At 42.3% G+C, this 23,618-nt stretch overlaps 1 protein-coding gene across 1 annotated transcript in view; it reads right to left on the bottom strand.

Moving 5' to 3' along the window:
- The window catches only part of THRB (thyroid hormone receptor beta), a 506,718-nt gene extending 492,732 nt beyond the window's left edge, over nt 1-13,986 (bottom strand). The window contains exon 1 of the mRNA XM_075315285.1: nt 13,894-13,986. The gene's annotated coding sequence lies outside the window, so the exon portion shown is untranslated. The remainder of the gene's footprint in view (nt 1-13,893) is intronic.
- Between the last annotated feature and the right edge of the window lie 9,632 nt (nt 13,987-23,618).

Raw genomic sequence — 23,618 nt, 5'->3', positions numbered from 1 at the left:
GGATGTCCTGATGTCTTCTTTTTCCTGCATTATTGAACATTGTGCCTGTGTAACATATACACTGGGGAATTCTAACAATAATGTTATAAAGTGCATATGTTTACGAATTAACAAGAATTGTGAAATTGCTACGAGACGACGTTAACAAAATTCCAAACAGAACGTTCATACATTAAAAAACCTTGTATAAATCTTACGCACTTGACACACTTTTTTTGGACACAAAACTTTTTCCATTGTTGATCTACCCCATTATCTGTGCTTATTAGTTGTGGATTGTTGTATACAGTGCGTCCACCCATAACCTGTCCACCGCCATTAACTTGAGAATGGCGGCAGCTATAGGCATAGAAGTGGTGTCTAGGTATAGTAAAGTAGCCATGCGCTACACAATGAAACCACCTACAGCACCACCTGGTGGAAAACAACGGAGTTAGCATTTTTATCTCGAAAACGGAATGAGATAGAGAAAAAAGTGAATTACAAGGTTGTAGTGCATCATCAATTCAATACGAATCGACACCTTGCATACAGAAATGCTATGATTAGAACGTGTAAAACTCACAAGGCTGCGGACGTGAAGCGATACCTCATGGAGACCTTCCTACAAGTCACTAAGTATGGTGGCTGCGTGGAGTGTCCTCCACGCTCACCTGACCTAACCCCATTGGACTTCATTCTGTGAGGTCACATCAAACAGCAGGTGTATGCGACCCCACCACCAACCTACGATGACGTATTACAGATGCTTGTGCAAACGTGTCACCTACCATATTGCACAACGTGCAGCAGGATACAGCATGCTGTCCAGAGTCCAGATGTGCATTGTAGCTGACAGTGGCCACTTTGAGCATCAAAGTTAAATGAGCGCCATATGCGTGGGAAGCATTCAATGTTTTGGGGGGGTCATGGGTTTCATATCATAGCATTTTTGTATGCAAGGTGTCGATTCATAATGAATTGATGATGCCCTACAATTTTTTAATTCACTTTTTTTCTCTATCTCGTTCCGTTTTCAAATAAAAATGTCTCATTGCGTAGCGCATGGCTACTTTACTATACCTAGACACCACTTCTATGCCTATAGCCGCCGCCGTTCTCAAGTTAATGGCGGTGGACAGGATATGGGTGGATACACTGTATAATCCCCTAGTGCCTTGTTTGTTAGAGATTTTGTCAGCCATTTAATAGGAGAGCAGGATGATGTAGAGACGAGACCCTAATTCCAGCGATGTGTCAATTACTGCTGCTTGCTGTAATTTTGATAAAATCATTGTTTTATTATCAGGACATTTTCATTACAGGACTAGTAAACCTGCTGCCATGTAGTTTTCCAATTCATGAGCTCCATCACTAATTGTATGTTTTCTGCCTATGCACAGTGTACACAGAAAGTTACCACCAATCACTGGTGTAGGTGAGGTTATAGAGCTCAGTATTCAGAGAATAGGTAGATCTGCAGCAGATAAAAGAGATTGTATCAAAACAACACACAACCAAGAAAGTGATACATAGCTGTAACTAGTGTCTCTGCCTCTTTTTTGTGTTTTTCTTAGATGGGGCAGTAAAAACTTGGTGATATACACTGTACCGTCAAAGGCTTATTCTTAGATTTTGAAGTAATGAGTTAATGATAGCATAACAAATAATTTAGTATTAGTGTGGTTCTGCCCTTCACCATGGATCTGCTAACCAGGTGGCATCAGACCTGTGCTCCTGCCGAGCTGTGCCAAGGCTTCCCCCGTGCAGAGAACTGCAGCATGGAGCCAATTCAGACAGTTGGGAAACTGCTGCTGCCAATATGTTTTATTACATTTTCTGGACGACATATCTAAAAACGATGGACAGCCAACATATTACAGAACTACGGTTCAATTCACTGTATAAGGGCAGAGTCACACTTGTGTATGACTCGCACGAGTGAACTTGGCCCCATGATAGACAATGCTGCAGCTCAGATCGGCAAGTTTTTCCTCAGCCCTAAATGGACTGAGGAAAAAATTACAGCCTGCTGCGATTGTCTGCGAGAGCCATGTCATACAAGTCTATGAGTGCGAGAGAAACATAGGACTGCACTCGGATGTGATCCAAGTGCAATGCAATCTTAACACACAGTCTGACAATGGAGGAGATGAGGAGATTAATCCCTCCCTCTCCTCCGGAGCTGTGATCCGATCTCAGGGACCACAGTCACATGACACTTGTCTTAGAATCGCAGCAGAGCCTGAGCCGGGGGTCATTAGCATATCACATCCAATGCTCTCGCATAAGAAGTGAGATACAAGTGTAACTCTGCCCTAATGCTAAATCTGTCATTCTGCCCGAAGCCTGGATGGCAAGAGGACATGCCCGCAGCTACTGATTGGCTTCACCAGTGCACAAGAAACCTGCCCCGTTCCGTCACAGGCCATGCCTCTTTACCATTGCAGAACTAAGATTCTGAGGTAAAGCGAAAGCTGAGCTCTGATTGGTGGCTATGGACAACTAGGCCCTTATCAAGCATAATCAATAATAATGATGTGGTCTCAGAGCAGGACTCTCGTGCAGCAGGAGGTGCAGGATCTGCTGAAGTAGGTACAGCAGTGCGGTCACTAATGTCACTGCAATGACCACAACTGTGCACACTGCTGCTCTCTGTTCTCTGCCAATACACACACACACACACACACACACACACACGGCCAATTCACGTTCTTTGTCAAAGCTTAATACAAAGTGAAGAGTATACCGGATATATACATGAGATTATCCAATGAAATCGCGTAGAGAGGTCACATGTCACAAGAAACGCAAGACATGGAAACATTTAACAAATATCAAAAAATTTAATACATTTTTACATCAATTTAGATAGAGATTTAGATAAGTCAATAATGGTACATAATTTCTTGCCAGCCATTCAATCCATTTGGATAACAAGTATTCAGGCAATAAATCCAAAAAGCTTCTTGTGTGAGTGCGAATGCGCCGACTCAGGACCCATTTTAGTGAAGAAATCAACTACAACGTGAACATAGCACTGTGCACACGCCGGCCATAGCGATGGAGAATGGCGGCAGTTGCTGCACAACATTTACATAAAGGGGAGGAAAACAGCCAGAGGAGGAATAAGTAAAAAAGACCCCACCCACAAAGGCCTGCCTCGATGCTAAATCATCCACACCTGGGCGTAGAGTGGGTTCAATGGCTAATACTTATATAACAACATACACCAATCTTTTTCTACTTTTTCCATGTTGCCCTATTGGGCGGCACAGTTATATATAACAACATGATTATCAGTCACTGTGACCCCAGAATATGATGATTAGTACCATCACCACAATCTAAGCCCCTGTGGCTTCCCCAAAAAATCATGACAATCATCAAGTTTATTTCATAAACACTAGTTCCCAAATTTCACAGACGCTCTAGGAATTTCTAGGGATGATCGAATACCTCAAATATTCGGCAACGCCCATATTCGCCGAATAGGTCCCCGCTATTCGACTATTTACGAATATTCGATACGCAATGTAAGTCTATGGGAAACCCGAATAGTTGCCAAATAGCAACTATTCGGGCTTCCCACAGACTTACATTGTGCATCAAATATTCACATAGCGGCGACCTATTCGGTGGATATCCGCAAAGCCGAATATTGCCGAATATTTGTGATATTCGATCATCCCTAAATTTAACCCTTTAATTTAACCCTTTAGCCATTTTCCTAATTCTGATTTTCCCTCTCCTTCTTCCGAGAACAATAACTTTTTATTATTTTCCTGTCAATATGGAGCTTGTTTTTTCAGGGGCGAGTTGTTCTTTTAAATTATACCATTCATTCTACCACATAGTATACTGGAAAACGGGGGGGGTGGAGTCAAGTGGTTTTAAATTGCAAAAAAGTGCAATTTCCCAATATTTTTTTTTATTTTCTTTTACCATGTTGATGACACAGTAAAACTGACCTGACATTATGATTCTCCAGGTTAGTATGAGTTCGCAGATAGCAAACATGTATTGTTTTTTATTTATTTAAGTAGTGAAAACAAATGTGGACATTTTTAAGAAATGAAATATTGAATTTTCAGAACTACCTTCCACAAGGGATGAGCTTTAAGCCCGCTTTACACGCTGCAATGTATCTTACAATGTGTCGGCGGGGTCACGTCGTAAGTGACGCACATCCGGCATCGTAAGGTACATTGTAGTGTGTGACAGGTACGTGCGATTGCGATTGAAAGAAAATCCGTTCATCGCATGCACGTCGTTCATTTCTCATGAATTGAACGTGCAGTTGTGCAATGTTCCCAAAACAGCACACATCGCAGTGTGTGCCCCCCCGGGAACATTGAACGACAGCTTACCTCCGTCCGCGGCTCCCGCTGACAATGCAGAAGGAAGGAGGTGGGCGGGATGTTTCTATTGGCCGGCTGCCGCGTGACGTTGATGTGATGCCGAACGTCCCTCCCACTCCAGGAAGTGGATGTTCGCCGCCCACATCGAGGTCGTATTGACGGGTAAGTACGTGTGACGGGGGTTAATAATCGTTTGTGCGGCACGTTCAACAAATTGAACGTGCCACACATACGATGGGGGCGTTGCAAATCGCATACGATATCGTATGCGAAATTGCAACATGTGAAGCAGGCTTTAATGAAAGGAGGAAAGTTCCTCGTTCCGTTGAATAGTGGATAGTGGACATGAATGGAGAGACAGGAACACTCTATGAAGGAGAAACTTTTAAACTTTCCTGTCAGTTTTACAAATATCCTTTTAAACCACCTCAGGTTAGGTTTATTGGGGATCATATCCCTGTCCATCCTAATGTTTATAGTAACGGTCATGTCGGACTATCTATTCTTGGGGAAGACTGGGCTCCTGCACTGACTATACATGCCATCTGTCTCCATATTATCAGCATGCTATACAGCTGTGAAGAGAAGAGAAGACCTGTAGATGATGATTTAGCGATACTGTGCGAGATATTCGCACAGCCAGAATGAAAGAAAGAAAATAAGGTCTCCTTCCTCAGGACATCAGAGAAACAACAGTTCAGGAGGAGCCTCTATGTGTGATGCCTCGTTAGTAGATCCGCCCGCCACAATTAAAATCATAAAAAAAAACCTCTCAGTGCGCAGCATGAAAATTGCAAATTTACTAATTTAGGGGTTTTTTTTGTTTAAGAACATGGCATGAAAAAGAAAACCATTGCATATTTTTTTTAAATACAAGTAACACAAAAAGTTGATTTAAACATTGTCATTTTTTAATGATAGCTTTCCGTTAATCATGTATAGTCAAATGGCCAAGCCATATCATTTTGTTACTTTATATATGAGGATATAACTGGACTGATGACACAGTGGATTTAAACAATGAAGGGCATCAGGAAAGTACAAACATTATGGACAAAAATGGGTTTGGCACAGAATTGAAAGGGAATATATCTGCATAAAATGTTTTTGCAGCAGTTTCATATATATGACTCATGTAGAATATACATCAAGTACAAAGTGCTTTGCAGTCATTGATTTTAATGTAAAGTTATTCAGAAGACAATAAAAGATGGACACCATCAGAGTATCTGTTAGCACAACAGCTTGTTGCACTCTTAGCACGGTTAAATTGTTCAGGGCATCTTCCCACCTAATTTTTTCCAAGTATTTACGCTCTTGTAGTGTCAGAGCTGTCAATCACATATAAATTAATTGAGATAGATGGAAAACAAATTGGTGGGAGGGTGCACCAAAATATTAGGCCACACCAAGTGTGCACCAAGCGTCTATGCTTAGTTTCAACAGTCATTTAGCGTTGACACACTCTATGTTCTACTTTCATAGTCTGCTAAATATCTGTACATTAAAGCAGAGTTCCCCAACTCCAGTCCTCAAGAACCACCAAAAGGGCATTGTACCGCCCCTGCAGCAGTCGGACTGCTCGATCCGGGTTACTGTGGCTTGAGGGTCTCCGGACCCAGGGGCTTGCGGGCACTCGAAAATTAAAGGGGCTATTTACAGGGGAGGTTAGTGTTTGTGACGTCACCCGTGGTTCGCGGTAAGGGGAGTACCGCCGCTGCCGATGGGAATACCCAGGGGTAGATGGAGAAGGCCAGCCAGATGACGTTCCCTCCACGGGTAGGGTATGCCCCAGGACTCTGGACGGTGGAGATGTAGGGGAGCATGCTACAGGCCAGGTGGGGAGATTCAGGGGAATCAGCATACTCAGGTCGTGTGGGTGTTGGTACAACCATTAAGCAGACTCACACAGGAGTAAACCAAGTCTCTGGGAGCCGCTGACGCTCAGAGGAGCTTGTTCGGGAATCTGTCCCCGTTGGTATTGCTGATGGTTCTGGACCTGCCTCCATGCACTACATTTAGAGGTTTCTGAGTGACCCCTCAGCCTGAAGCTTTTTGGGTCCCGCTCCCTACAATTAGTTAGAGGAGCTGTTCTCTCGATGGCTGACACTTGGGATCTCAGTGGGCCGCATAAGCTGGAAAGCCCTATACCCCTCGTTGTGTTGGTGCCTTCGATCTCTGAGCTCTTGGGGAAAGTTTATAAAGAGACTATCCTCCACAGGTTAATTATCAGGTTGTGTGAAGCTACTCCCTGATCTAGGGTCCAGTATCCCACCGTGCTCGGTACCAGTCTGGTTATTAGATTTTCCGATGCCAACCATTCTCCAAAACTAAGTCTAGGCACCCTTCTCCAACACCCTGCGACTGGGTCTCCGACTCCTCTGGTCCCACACCACCGTCTGCGACCTAGCCAAAGTCTCCCAAGAAGCTACAACTCCCTCAGCTTCTCACTCGCTGAGGACTACCACTCAATTGACTATGTCCCTTCCACCAGCCTATCTGACCCCTAGGCGAGTGGCCCTTTCCCAGCTAGACCACCCAACCACCCACTGGTGTGCCTGACAGGGTGTGGTGTGAGGTGTGGTTAGGATTTGAATGCTGATGGAGCAATACCAAAGGTTAGGATCCCAGAACCCTGGAGGGTGAGTTCTGCACCGTACGAGAAAGGAGTGCAGTTCCCTGTAATACCCTGACTAGTCCAGGGGCGTCACAGCATGTTTTCAGGATTCCTTAGTATTGCAGAGGTGATAATTTAATCACCTCCTCAGATGATGATTCCAGCACCTCAGCAATGCTAAGGTGATCCTGAAAACATGCACTGTTGGTGGACCTTGAGGACTGAAGTTGGGGAACTCTGCAGTAAAGGAGTTGTCAAGGACTTTAACATTGATGGCCTATCCTTAGTATAGGTCATCAATGTGTGGCTAGTGGGGGAGCAACACCTGGAATGATCGGTGGTCAAAACTACTCAGCTGTGGAGCTGCACAGCACAGCTCCTTCAATGGAATAGTGGCCAAAGGTGGGTACTGCACATCAATACTGCACATTGATTCAAATAGAGGGCGGACAAGGAGCACAAAGCTATGACTACGATATGGTTGACAATGCTCTGCAGCACCGCAACTAAGCAGTTCTGGCCAGCGGCGGCACCAGGCACAGCTGATCAACTGGGATACTGTGACGCCCTGGCACAGCCAGGTTGTCACAGAAAGAGTTAATCCTCCTTGGTAATCTGATCCCACACCGATGCAGCAAGACAAACCACATCCCCAGGGTAGGAGAAAAGCAGAGCAGAGGGGAGGGGCTGAACAGAGTGTTGGAGAAGCAGACAGAAGTGGAGCCTGGAGCTGTAGCTCCCAGGCTGAAAGCAAAGCGTGCTCCGAGAGGGCCGGGACAGGCTGTAGTGAGGAAGGGGCCAGAGGTAGCCGGAGCAGGGCGGTGGCCCCTCGGTACCTGGGTACCCGGATCACTACAGGGGAGTGGATTCCCCGTTCCCGGCTGAGGAGAAAGAGGAAGAGAGTGGAGAGAAAGGCACCTGGCTGCAGGGAAAGAACAACAGGAGCTGCTGCACCGTGTGTGGGACACTAACACCCCCGTACCGAAGGCTGCGGACACCAGCAATTCCTAGTTTACCAGTGACTCTGTGTGACTTACTTGTGAGTACACCCGTGCCCTCGGGCACCGCACTGCAGCATTGCGCCGTGCTCCATGCTTACCCCATCACCGGGCCCCGGGACAACCAACCCCCTACCCACGGAGGGGAGAAATAACATCTAGCTGCTCCATACCATCGCTCCCGGGATCCCCGTCCAAAGCAGCAGTGGTGTTCCAACCTCACCACAACCGTGGGTGGCGTCACGGACAATTTCCCTTACCAAATCCCCTTTTACTGTGGAGCCTGGGATCACAGACCGGGTCACGCCACCGTGATACCCACAGAAGTGACTCTGTGGCCCGGATCTGAGTAACCCCTGGTCCCCGGGCGACACAATACCAAGTGTTGACCCTCCACCAATCAGACATTGATAACCTATCCTAAGAATAGGCCATCATTATTAAAGACCTGGACAACTCCTCTAAACTATACAACAGTAAAGCTCTATGTATGTCATGCATTTATTTATACAAGGTGCATACATTTAAAACTGGTACAAAAAATGTAAAGGTGTCTAGGCCGATATATGGTATCGAGTAATGATGAGTGAGCAATACCATAATCGAGTGTTTCGTACTCATAACGAGCAGTTGGATGCTGGGATGGAAGCCACTCGAGTACCCGGGTATAATGGACGTCAATGGAGTACTTGAGCATTTTCTGGGAAGTCTTTTGGAAAAATGCTTGAGTTCCCCATTGACTTCCATTATACTTTGAAACTCAAGTCGCGCTCATCTGAGCGTGGAATTGTTCGTTATGAGTACAAAGCACCCGAGCATGGTATTGCTCATCAGTAGTAACGAGCTATCAAAAAGTAAATAGTAGTCTGTCTTTTTAGCTTCCATATAAAAAGAAATCCCCTATTTTATTAATGGAATCACTTCTGGAATTTCAAGACAGCCGGCTGCTCTGACATCTTGTCAACAAGCTATAGACTGTAGTCTGCAACTGAGTCGTAGTCTGGAGACTATCATAAAAATTACTGTCATAAATGGGACCAGACAGCACGGGCAACTGAATTTTCCATGGGTTTCTCTTCTATATTTTCTGCCCCAGATTTGAATTTAGTTAAGAGAATATCATGCCATTGTGGTTTATGCAATACTCAATATAATATTAAAAAAGATGCCACCAAACTGAAGGTATTCTTTAATAACAGTTTATTATTCTTTTAATAATATATAAATATCTACTATATAAAGCTGAGTGTATGTGTGTGTGTATGTATGTCCGCTAAAGGAATCCGCACCGTCTCATTTACAATCACGATATTTTGTATAGAAACCTCATTTGACTCAGGGAATGTCATAGACTATGTTTTGAGGGGAAAATTGAACCACTCGCTTTACAGTTATTCACCAAAAAACCTGCTTACATTAAAGTTAATGTAGCTGGGAGCTACAGGTCAATAATAGTAGCTCTGATTGGTTACTATAGGCAACAAAGGACATTCTTAGTATAAGAAACTTATGTGTGAGGTAATATGATATCGGTAGAGACAGAAACACACAGAGACACATAGAGACACACAGACATACCGAGACAGAGACACACAGACACAGAGACACACAGAGACACACACACACAAAGACACACAGAGACACACACTGAGACAGAAAGACAGAGACACACAGAGACATACACACAGAGATAGACATACAGAGAAACACAAAGAGACATACACAAAGACACACACTGAGACTCAAACAGAAAAACACAGACGCAGAGACACAGAGAGAGGCAGACAGAGAGAGAGAGGGAGACAGACAGACAGACAGAAAGAGGGACAAACAGACAGAAAGGGAGACAGACAGAGAGAGAGACAGACAGAGAGACAGACAGAGAGCGAGAAAGACAGACAGAGAGCGAGAAAGACAGACAGAGAGGAAGACAGACAGAGAGGAAGACAGACAGAGAGGAAGACAGACAGAGAGGAAGACAGACAGAGAGGGAGACAGACAGAGAGGGAGACAGACAGAGAGGGAGACAGACAGAGAGGGAGACAGACAGAGAGGGAGACAGACAGACAGAGAGGGAGACAGACAGACAGAGAGGGAGACAGACAGAGAGAGGGAGAAAGACAGAGAGGGAGACAGACAGAGAGGGAGACAGACAGAGAGAGGGAGACAGACAGAGAGGGAGACAGACAGAGAGGGAGACAGACAGACAGAGAGGGAGACAGACAGACAGAGAGGGAGACAGACAGACGGAGAGGGAGACAGACAGAGAGGGAGACAGACAGAGAGGGAGACAGACAGACAGAGAGGGAGACAGACAGACAGAGAGGGAGACAGACAGACGGAGAGGGAGACAGACAGAGAGGGAGACAGACAGACGGAGAGGGAGACAGACAGAGAGGGAGAGTGAGAGAGACAGAGAGACACTTAGTTACTATCCTGGGCAATGTTGGGTACTACAGCTATTATAATATAAAAGTAAAAAATAAATTAAGTTTCTAACTAATTTTTGTACTTTTTTGTTTTACAGGATTTCTGATTCAGATTATAGATTTGTAGAAATGATTGACTTACACAAGTCAAAATGTTTTTTAGTTTTTAGATTTCTAAAGATTTTTTGGGGTGGCCATCGCTAAGTCAATTAAGGCTCGCTTTCACTTGCAAATGCTGTTTCCGACACAATGTTGCTGTTAAAAATAAATGACTATTCATTTGCCAACAATTAAACAGCAATGAAATGAGCAACAGAAGTGATCACATGAGTGGGGGAATTCTCCGGCCTGCTGTTCAGGAACATAGCGACAGTGCTGGATAATCCTAATGAGATTGATGACCTGAAAAGCCTGGTATAAAAAAGGCCCAGCTTTTGTCTGACTAATGTAAGACAACAGGGAGGTAAAAAAAAAAAAAAGAAAGCGAATTATCATAGCAACACGAATGACGTGTAAGCAGCTAAGTGTAAGTCAAACAGAACAGCAAAGGGAGCGGGATCTGAGAGGAGCAGGCCTGACATTTCAAACAAGGACAAGGTAGCAGGACTTGCAGTCTGTGAACTTCACAGTTGGCAACTGCCCAAGTCTCTGTAAATGCCCATGAAGGGAGGGAGCGGAGGGTGGACACGGGAAGAACTAGGCTAGTTTACACGAAAACGTCTGTAATAAAAGACTGGCTGGCACACTCTTCCATCTGACCTGTCTCCTTCCAATGTTTTCATCAAGAATGCAGGAATCTCTTCAGACCAGAGAACACACTGTCTTCTTCCGAAAAGCTGAAGTCAAATAAAAAAAACCCCTCTCTCTTTCAGATAATCCAAACATAATCCTTTCTGGCATCACTGAACTGTTCACCCCTTCAAGAGCAGCGGGGGACCCTACTCGGGGTGCCTGGAAAGCAGTCCAGCTGACCTACTCTACTGTATGCCCACTGTTTCTGCTTATTTACCCCTGACCTTATGACTCCAGACATCTATAGATCTGAGACGATCACTCCAGGCATATAATCTCCAGTTTACAACATTACTACCGAGACGTCCAACTTGTCACTTTAGATGGCTTCACACCACTCAGTGACGTGACTCTTGCATGCACTGTCCCATCAATGCACAGCCTTAGCTTATAAAATGATACAATGTAGCAGATTATATAGATTACAAAATGATACAATATAGCAGAATATATAGGGTATAAAATGATACAATATAGCAGATTATATAGATACAATATAGCAGAATATATATATATATATATATATATATATAGTATAAAATGATACAATATACCAGGTTAAATAGATTATAAAATGATACAATATAGCAGAATATATAGGGTATAAAATGATACAATATAGCAGATTATATAGATACAATATAGCAGAATATATATATATATATATATATATATATATATATATATATATATATATACAGTATAAAATGATACAATATACCAGGTTAAATAGATTATAAAATTATACAATATAGCAGATTACATAGATTATAAAATGATACAATATAGCATAATATTTTTTTTTATATATAATAATAATAATAATAATAATAATAATAATCTTTATTATTATTATTATTATTATTATTATTATTATTATTATTATATATAAAAAAAAATATTATGCTATATTGTATCATTTTATAATCTATGTAATCTGCTATATTGTATAATTTTATAATCTATTTAACCTGGTATATTGTATCATTTTATACTGTATATATATATATATATATATATATATATATATATATATATCACAAGTTAGTCCATACAGCTAGTGGCATGACACCCAATACAAACATTTTTTACCACAACTCCAAGATATCAATAAGACTCAAGGAAACAGGAGATTCATGCAAAAATAGAAAAGTTTTTATTTGTGATGATTTCTCAAGGAAATAGAAAACTGAATAAAACAAGGACGTTCCATAGAGAGACAGTTTTCCTTGAGAAATCATCACAAATAAAAACTTTTCTATTTTTGCATGAATCTCCTGTTTCCTTGAGTCTTATTGATATCTTGGAGTTGTTGTAAAAAAAAAAAATATATATATATAGGGTATAAAATGATACAATGTAGCAGATCATATGGATTATAAAATGATACAATATAGCAGATCATATGGATTATAAAATGATACAATATAGCAGCCTATATAGTGTAAAATTATATATATATATATGCAAATAGGGACAAGAATTGCTGTTTCTACACATATGGGCAGCCATATAGGCCTGGAATATGTCTCTATGCAGGTCTACATACAGAGACATCAATAATTATTTTCTACTATGTATATAGCACCGACATATAACAACGCACTGTACAAAGTCTCGTCCAGCCAGCCCCCTTCACTGTCACTGCTGATCTGAGAAGGGGGCTGACTGAAAATCTGCATCAGGACGCTCCATTCCTCTGATTTCTAGGGGCGCTCGATGTATAGTGTGGCACTGCTGGCCTGAACTATGCACTATATATGATGGCTTTACCGCTGCACATTTGTCAGCTTGAGAGGCGCTTACAAGCTTTATAGTAGAGCTTGTAAGCACTGTGCATGTTTGACCACTACTGTTAGACCTCAGTGGTGGCTGGTAACCTAGGCAACAAACAATAAACAACAAAGCAAATAAATATATTTTTTCTACAGATCGTAGAGTATTTTTACTGCGTTGTAATGCTTTGTGCAAGTGTACGAGCATGGGAATAACTGTTTGGCTATAGATATAAGCCATCAGCCGCGTTCTTACAAGCAGTGCTCCAGTCACGTGCTGACAAAAACAAAAAAACAAAAACACTGTGTTGTGTCGTCACAGAACCGGAAGCACGGTGGCCAGGACCCCGCATGACGCCACCATGGGATGGACAACCAGGGGCAGTACAATGACATCACTGATATAACAGTATATACAGCAAATATCTGAACATTGTTTCTCCTGGAAATCCCCTGTAAACAATCAGTATATTGTAAGAGTGTAAAGAAGACACTGCAGTATACAGAAAAAGTACATAGCATGCATTGCTGACTCCGCACTAACATTGCCCCACCTGAGGGATCGGACATCATCACTGACCCTGCACAGTATATACACAACACTGGAGTTCTGCTCAGATGACATCTCCACACAGCACTGTACCTCTCAGCTGTCAGCTGTACACTGCCGGCAGAGCCGGTGCATGTGGCTCCTTCTCCACACCATTAGAATGTGATAATGTCACATGACACATTGCTGCATTAACCACCTCAGCGCAGACAATCACCAGAACTGTTTACAGCAGCAGCACAGACATATTATAACATGACATGATACCGAAGCATTGCACAACCCGGCAGGGCTGCAGCCGGTCCCAGCCTGGCAGCAGAGGACACAGCAATGGTGTCCTGGCAGAAGCCTCTTATGTGGATCAGCACAGGGGAAGAGAAGGAAGCGCTCACCTGACAGTCAGATGCACTGGACGAGCGGCAGCTCAGGAGGAGGAAAGCTCCGGCTCCAGCTGATTCTGCAGCAGGGCGCTGGGCTTGTCCTGAAATGACCCTGCCTGGGGAGGACGAACAAGGATAGGGAGGGCGGGAGTGTGAGGAGGAGGAGGAGGAGGAGGCAGCCTGGGCTCCACAGCAGTGCAGACACTGCCTCATACTGTACAGAGAGCTCAGCTCTGCTACATGAGCTGTCTCCATGTGTGATACATATTACCCTGCACATAGGGGGGAGGAACTGGTGTCTATGGAAAGAGAAGTCAGTGCTGGAAATGTCCATGGCTTACGTAACACGGCCCCTAACCCTGTACCAGAAACGATCCTCTACACAAATAGGGCAAAAAAGACCCCTAACCTGTAGAAACCATCCTCTATACAAATGGGGCAAAAAAAGAACCCTAACCCTGAACTAGAAACCATCCCCTATACAAATGGGGCAAAAAAAGACCCCTAACCCTGAACTAGAAACTATCCCCTATACAAATGGGGCAAAAAAAGACCCCTAACTCTGAACTAGAAACCATCCTCTATACAAATGGGGCAAAAAAAGACCCCTAACTCTGAACTAGAAACCATCCTCTATACAAATGGGGCAAAAAAGACCCCTAACCCTGAACTAGAAACTATCCCCTATACAAATGGGGCAAAAAAGACCCCTAACTCTGAACTAGAAACTATCCCCTATACAAATGGGGCAAAAAAAGACCCCTAACCCTGAACTAGAAACTATCCCCTATACAAATGGGGCAAAAAAGACCCCTAACTCTGAACTAGAAACCATCCTCTATACAAATGGGGCAAAAAAAGACCCCTAACCCTGAACTAGAAACTATCCCCTATACAAATGGGGCAAAAAAAGACCCCTAACTCTGAACTAGAAACCATCCTCTATACAAATGGGGCAAAAAAGACCCCTAACCCTGAACTAGAAACTATCCCCTATACAAATGGGGCAAAAAAAGAACCCTAACCCTGAACTAGATACCATCCCCTATACAAATGGGGCAAAAAAAGACCCCTAACCCTGAACTAGAAACTATCCCCTATACAAATGGGGCAAAAAAAGACCCCTAACTCTGAACTAGAAACCATCCTCTATACAAATGGGGCAAAAAAAGACCCCTAACCCTGAACTAGAAACTATCCCCTATACAAATGGGGCAAAAAAAGACCCCTAACTCTGAACTAGAAACCATCCTCTATACAAATGGGGCAAAAAAAGACCCCTAACTCTGAACTAGAAACCATCCTCTATACAAATGGAGCAAAAAAAGACCCCTAACCCTGAACTAGAAACTATCCCCTATACAAATGGGGCAAAAAAAGACCCCTAACCCTGAACTAGAAACCATCCTCTATACAAATGGAGCAAAAAAGACCCCTAACCCTGAACTAGAAACCATCCTCTATACAAATGGAGCAAAAAAGACCCCTAACCCTGAACTAGAAACCATCCTCTATACAAATGGAGCAAAAAAAGACCCCTAACCCTGAACTAGAAACTATCCCCTATACAAATGGAGCAAAAAAAGACCCCTAACCCTGAACTAGAAACTATCCCCTATACAAATGGAGCAAAAAAAGACCCCTAACCCTGAACTAGAAACCATCCCCTAAACAAATGGGGCAAAAAAAGACCCCTAACCCTGAACTAGAAACTATCCCCTATACAAATGGGGCAAAAAAAGACCCCTAACCCTGAACTAGAAACCATCCTCTATACAAATGGGGCAAAAAAAGACCCCTAACCCTGAACTAGAAACTATCCCCTATACAAATGGGGCAAAAAAGAACCCTAACCCTGAACTAGAAACCATCCCCTAAACAAATGGGGCAAAAAAAGACCCCTAACCCTGAACTAGAAACTATCCCCTATACAAATGGGGCAAAAAAAGACCCCTAACCCTGAACTAGAAACCATCTTCTATACAAATGGGGCAAAAAAGACCCCCTAACTCTGAACTAGAAACCATCCTCTATACAAATAGGGCAAAAAAGACCCCTAACCCTGAACTAGAAACCATCCCCTATACAAATGGAGCAAAAAAAGACCCCTAACCCTGTACTAGAAACCATCCTCTATACAAATGGAGCAAAAAAGACCCCTAACCCTGTACTAGAAACCATCCTCTATACAAATAGGGCAAAAAAAGACCCCTAACCTGTAATAGAAACTAACCTATATACAAATGGAGAAAAAAAGACCCTAACCCTGTACTAGAAACCATCCTCTATACAAATAGGGCAAAAAAGACCCCTAACCCTGAACTAGAAACCATCCCCTATACAAATGGGGCAAAAAAGACCCCTAACCTGTACTAGAAACCATCCTCTATACAAATGGAGCAAAACAGACCCCTAACCTGTACTAGAAACCATCCTCTATACAAATGGAGCAAAAAAGACCCCTAACCCTGTACTAGAAACCATCCTCTATACAAATAGGGCAAAAAAAGACCCCTAACCTGTAATAGAAACTAACCTATATACAAATGGAGCAAAAAATACCCTTAACTCTGAACTAGAAACCATCCTATATGCAAATGGAGCAAAAAAAAAAAGGCCCCTAACCCTGTACCAGAAATGATCCTGTATATAAATGGGGCAAAAAAAGACCCCCTAACTCTGAACTAGAATCCATCCTCTATAGAAATGGGGCAAAAAAGACCCCTAACACTGTACTAGATAGAAACCATCCTCTATATAAATGGGGGGGGGGGGGAAGACCCCTAACTTGTACTAGAAACCATCCTATATACAAATGGGCTAAAAAAAAGACATCTAATCATGTACCAGAAACGATCCTCTACAAAACTGGGGCAAAAAAAGACCCCTAACCCTGAACTAGAAACCATCCTTTATACAAATGGAGCAAAAAAAGACCCCTAACCCTGAACCAGAAGCCATCCACAATAGAAATTTAGCAAAAAAAGACCCCTAACTCTGAACTAGAAACCATCCTACATACAAATGGGCTAAAAAAAGACCCTTAACCCTATACTAGAAACGATGCTCTATACAAATGGGGCAAAAAAGACCCCTAACCCTGTACTAAAAACCATCCTCTATACAAATGGGGCAAAAAAAGCCCTAACTCTGTAGCAGAAACCAACTTACTTACTCTTTGGATGTATGAGATAGTATATTAGCTGTTTTGACAGTCTGGATATTTATCAGGTCGTCTATAGCAACCAATCACAGTGCTGCTTCTATTTTGCTGCAGGTCATTAATAGGAGCGCTGATTGGTTGCTATAGGTAACAAAGGACATTCTTAGTATAACAAGCTTATGTGTCAGTTAATATGATTGTGGTGGAGAGAAGGACAGCGAGAGAGAGAGACAGAGAGAAAGAGACAGACAGAGACAGACAGAGAGAAAGAGACGGATAGAGGGAGAGTGAGAGAAAGGAAGAGTGGGAGTGAGGGAGAACAGGAGAGAGACAGAGAGAAAGAGAGACTAAGGGTGGCATTACACGCTACGAGATCACTAGCCGATGCTAGCGATGGTGAGCGTGATAGCACACGCCCCTATCGTTATGCCGATATGTGAAGATCGCTGCCGTAGCGAACATTATCGCTACGGCAGCGTCACACGTACTTACCTGCTCGGCGACGTCGCTGTGACCGGCGAACCACCTCCTTTCTAAGGGGGCGGTTTGCTCGGCGTCACAGCAACGTCACTAAGTGGCCGCCCAATCAAAGCGGAGGGGCAGAGATGAGCGGGACGAACATCCCGCCCACCTTCTTCCTTCCTCATTGCTGGCGTGTGGCAGGTAAGGAGATGATCCTCGTTCCTGTGGCGTCACATGTAGCGATGGGTGCTGCCGCAGGGATGAGGATCAACTTCCCCCAAGCGACAGCAGCGATAATTGGGAGAGGACCCCCATGTCAACGAGGAGCAATTTTGGACGTTTTTGCAACGATCCAAAATCGCTTATAGGAGTCACACACAACGAGATCGCTACAGCGGCCGGATGTGCGTCACAAAATCTGTGACCCCAACGAGATCGCTGTAGCGATCTCGTAGCATGTAAAGCCCGCTTTAGTTACTATCCCGTGCAACACTGGATATTACAGCTAGTCCTCTATACAAATGGAGTAAAAATACCCCTAAGCCCACGTTGCATATTTGCATGCAGTTACGCTGCGTTCTGCACTGCAACGTAACTGCATGCGCCCTGCGTCCCCAGCACAATCTATGAAGATTGTGCATTATCCATGCGCACGTTGTGTTTTAGAATGCAGCGCTTCAGCTGCTGCCAAATCTCTGCATTCTAAAAAGCAACATGTCACTTCTTTCGTGCGCGTTGGTTGCAGCACCCGTTCTGTCTATAGGAGAGGCTGCATCCAAAGCACATGAAATCGGCTTTTCAGTACGCAGTGTTTCTGCAGCGATTTGAAGTGCACGTGTGCTGTTCAAATCGCTGCAGAAATCTCTGCAGGGACAGAACGCAACGTGAGCACATAGCCTAACACTGTACTAGAAACCATCCTCTATACAAATAAAGCAGAAAAGGACTCTAATACTGTACTAGAAATCATCTTCTATACAAACAGAGCAAAAACACTCCTAATCCTGTACTAGGAACCATCTACACAAATAGAGACAAAAAAGACCCCTAATCCTGTACTAGATACCATCCACTATACAAATAAAGCAAAAAAGGCTCCTAACCCTGTATTAGAAACTATCCTCTGTACAAATAGAGCAAAATAGGCCCCTAACCCTGTACTAGAAACCACCCATAATACAAATGGAGCAAAAAGGCCCCTAATCCTGTACTAGGAACCATCCTTCATACGAATGAAGCAAAAAACACTCCTAATCCTGTACTAGAAACCATCTATACAAATAGAGCGAAAAAAAAAAGGCCCTAACCCTGTACTAGATACCATCCACTATACAAATAAAGCAAAAAAAAGGCTCCTAATCCTTTATTAGAAAGCATCTTCTATACAGATAGAGCAAAAAAAGACCCCTTAGGCCTGCGCCACACATCCGTGCCTCCGGCACGTGTTTGTCATTTTTTACACGTACCGGCGGCACGGAGACACTTTAACCAATGCTACCCTATTGTAGCAGGCACACACACGTAAAACCACACGGAACGTGTGTCCGTGTGCGTTTGTACGTGTGTGCGATTTTCAAAGCGCTGACATGTCCGGTTTTTCGCCGGCAGCACGGGTGTCACACGGCCCGCACCCGTACCACACGGGTGTAGTGTGGATGCGGTCCCGTGTGACACGCGCCGGAGAAAACACACATGTCAGTGGAAAAAAAAAAAAACATTAACTCACCTTCTCCAGCCCTCCTGTCTCTGCCGCTGCTGCCTCTTGCTGCCGACCGCCGCTCATTATTCTCATTGAATATTCACTTCACTGCCTGGCAGCAGCAGCAGCGGGGAGACGGGAGAGCTGGAGACCGAGGATCAGCACCACGGACAGCAGCGCGGACATCAGGAAGGACCAGGTGAGTATAATAATTACCGGTTCTACGTGTGCTATCGCGGATAGCACACGTAGAACACACGTGTCACGCACGTACCAGAGACACGTACTTACCTGCACGCAACACGCAGGGAAAATACGTGTCTCTCGGCACGTGCGTGAATTTCACGTGAGTGTGGCAGAGGCCTAAGTCTGGATTAGAAACCATCCACTTTATAAATGGAGCAAAAAAAAGACCCCTAACCCTGTACAAGCAATCATCCTCTATACAAATGTATCAAAATAAAAAAAAAGGCCCTAGTTCTGTACTAGAAACCATCTCTTATACAAATGGAGCAAAAAAGGACTGTCATCATCAGTGATGAGCGACTTCTTGTGTACCGAGCTTGTCCATGCAGCCAAGTTGCTCATTTTGAGTACCAAGCACCCGAGCATGGTAGTTCTCGCTCATCTCTAGTCATCATTTAAATAAAGAGCTCTGCTTGTATTATAGATGGGTAATGCAATCATGGAGTTTGACATTAGCTAATAATATTTTTAATTTATATAGAAGCAACTTATTCTGCAGCAGTAGCCATAATGTGATTGTGGGATGCCAGTGGGTTACCATGGTAATTGTAGCCATAATAGTTAGTTTAGAAAACCAAATAAGATTTATAGGGACTAATAGATGGCCGATACCAACAGGCAACGATGCTTGGAGATACTAAATATTCAGATGTATTAAGTATGCAAACCATGAGCACAGAGACAAAAAGTTTAGTTTAAACTCCCTCCCCCCCCGAAAAAAAAAATTCTATTTAAAAATAGTAGGCGATAAAAATATGTATATGACATGCACAATGACCAGTACAAGCCCCCCACTACTTATATACGAATAACCTATACTTACGATAGGTCATTGATATAAGCTCTATGTATAGAGCGGCATATGACAAATCCACTAATCAGCTGCTGTTACCTCAGACGGCGGTAAACATAGTACAGACCCTTAACATCACAACGATATCCCACTGATTAATGACCCTGACTAGTACTATCATCTCTTATTGAGGAGAAAAGGAGCGGACACTAATCAGTGAAATACCGCTGTAGTGTTTCGCTTCGTACAGAGGTATTGATCCCCACATTATAGCAGCAATCAGTTAATGTCCCAATATAGAAACTAGGTAAAAACTTAAAAAAGTTAAAAAACGTAAAAATATAAAGCAAAAGGTAGAAAATAAAGAACAAAACAAATGAAAAAATATACCATATATACATACGGTATAACAATAAATTTGTATATTTATGTAAAAAAAAAAATATAAGAAAAAAAAAATACACATATTTGGTATCGCCGCGTCCGGAACAACCCGATCTATAAAACTGTCATGATAGTTAACCCCTTCAGGGAATATCGTAAAAAATAAACTTAACAAAAACTATGCCTTTCATCATACATCTGACAAAAAAGTGGACTAAAACACGATCAAAAAGACTCATGTAAATAAAAATGGTAAAGCTGAAAACATGATCTTGTCCTGCAAAAAATGAGCAGCAATAGAGCTTCGTCACAAAAAAACCCAAAAACCTATAGCTCCCAGAATCCTGGAATGCAAAAACTATTTTTTCTCTATAAAATTGTTTTTATGGTGTAAAAGTGGCAAAACATAAAAAAACAATATAAATGTGGTATCGCTTTAATTGTACTGACCTGAAGAATAAGTCTGTCTTATCACTGTTATGACACAGTGAATGGCGTAAACAAAAAACAAAAAAAAAACAATTCCTGAATTGCAGTTTCTTCTTTATTCTATCTCACAAAAAGCAGAATAGAGAGCAATCAAAAAATATTATATGGCCCAATATAGTACCAATAAAAACTTCAACTCATCCCCCTAAAATCAAGCCCTCACATGATTCTGTTGGCAGAAAACTAAACTATAGCCTTCAAAATAGGTGATGCAAAAAACCTTCATTTTGTAAATATAAAAAACAAAAAATGTTGTTTAGTGTGATGGTAGCCAAACCTAAGAAAACCTATATAAATCTCATATTGAAATCATTCTGACCTGAGAAATAAAACCACCCTATCACTTATACTCTAAGGTGAATGACATATAAAATAGTAATAAAGGCATTTCTTCAACTGCTGTTGATTTGTTTATTCCTCCTCCTAAATATTGCAGTAAGGCATGGCTCACATTTATCCTGTGCTCTACACTGAGCAACTACATCGGGGATTACGTGTAAATCTCTGAGAAACATGGTTCAGACAAAATTCAGAATGGAAAAGTCACTGTAGTGAGGCAGAGGGAGTCACTTTGAACTACTGCTTTGCCTGCAGTCCAGCAGTATCCATCTTTGTAAGTGTCTTTTTAGGCATGCACAAAAGTACGATCAGCAACAGTTTTGTGCACCTTTGCAAAGATGGACACAGTTGAACAGAAGCCAAGTGGAGTCCAGAGTAACTCTGTTGCCTCATTATTGTGAATAGATCTGTCGAGGGTTTTGCCTGAATCATGTATTTTGGAGATGGAGATGTAAACCCTCATGTAAGTGCTCAGCATAAAGCACAGGATAAATGTGAACTGATCCAAAATATTTTGTACCCCAAATTGCTACCAAATAGCATTCAACTCAACGCAGATTATTTTTTCATGACACATTGTGCTTCATATTAGTGGTAAATTTAGATAGAAATTTTTTACTTTCATTTGTGAAAAAAATGGAATTTTGGTGACATTTTTTTCTCCTTTTTAAATTTGATGTCCTTAAACTAGAAAATTATGCCACACACAATAATCAGCAGATAACATTTCACACATGTCTACTTTACATCTGCATCATTTTGAAAGATATTTTTTTTTGTTAGAAAGTGAGAAGGGTTAAAAGATTATCAGCAATTTCTCATTTTTCAAACAATGTTTACAAAACCAATTTTTTAAAAGGCCATATTACATTTGAAGTGATTTTGCGGGGCCAATATGACAAAAAAATATTCAAAAGTGACACCATTTTAAAATCTGCCCCCCTCAAGTACCTAAAACCACATCAAAGAAGTTACTTAACACTTTAAGTGCTTCACAGGACTTAAAGCAATGTGGAAGTCAAAATGAAAATGTTACCTTTTTCCCCCAAAAATGTGGTTTTAGCCCCAAAGTTAACATTTTCACAAGGGTAACAGGCGAAAACGGACGATAAGATTTGTTGTGTGAATTCTCATAAGCATGCCGATACCTCAAATGTGGTGAAAATCTACATTGTTGGTGCACGGCAGTGCTCAGAAGGGAAGGAGCATTACTTAACTTTTCAACAGTGAAATTGGCTGGAATAGGTAGCAGACCCCAAAGCAGGTTTGGAGAGTCCTTGATGGGCCTAGACAGTGGAAACACCCACAAGTGACCCAGTTTTGGAAACTACACCCCTCAGTTAATTTATTTAGATGTGTGGTAAGCACCTTGGATCCCCAGGTGCTTCACAAAATCCTACAATACTGTGCCTCAAACATGTTGTTTTAGCTGCCATTTTTGTATTTTTGGAAGGGTAACAGGATAAAATTGACCAAATAGTTTGTTGTGCAATTTCTCCAGAGTTTGAGGATCCCTGTGGTGGAAAACTACTGTTTGGGCGTACAGCAGGGCTCAGAAGGGAAGGAGCATCATTTAACTTTTAGAATAGAATTTTTTTTTTTTAATAGATAGCGAACACCATTGGGGAGCCCCTGATGTGCCTAAAAAGTGGAAATTCTCCACAAGACACCCCATTTTGGAAACTGCACTCCTCAAGGAATTGATTTAGATGTGTGGTGAGCATCTTTAACCCATAGGTGCTTCACAGAATTTTATAACATTGAGCCATGAAAATGAAAAAATATATTTTTACCTCAAAAATGTTGCTGTAACCTCAATTTAAAGGGTAACAGGAAAAAGTGGACAATACAATTAATTGTGCAATTTCTCCTGAGTACATCAATAAACCATATGTGGTGGAAAACTACTGCTTAGGTGCATGGCAGGGCTCAGAATGAGCATCATTTTGGCTGAAATAGATTGTGAACACTATGTCACATTTCAATATCTCTTGACATGAAAAAAACTGCAGAGACCCCCAATAAGTGAACGTGTTCTGGAAACTACACCTCTCAATAAATTCATCTAGGGGTGTAGTCATCAATTTTAACCCTATTGGTGGCAATTTGGGGTACAGAATATTTTGGATTAGTTCACATTTATCTATGCTGAGCACTTACAT

This window comes from Anomaloglossus baeobatrachus, chromosome 6 (assembly GCF_048569485.1).
Source record: "Anomaloglossus baeobatrachus isolate aAnoBae1 chromosome 6, aAnoBae1.hap1, whole genome shotgun sequence".
NCBI classification, from domain to species: Eukaryota; Metazoa; Chordata; class Amphibia; order Anura; family Aromobatidae; genus Anomaloglossus; species Anomaloglossus baeobatrachus.
The sequence above is the reverse complement of the archived record's forward strand: the minus strand, read 5'-3'. Positions and strand labels throughout refer to the sequence as shown.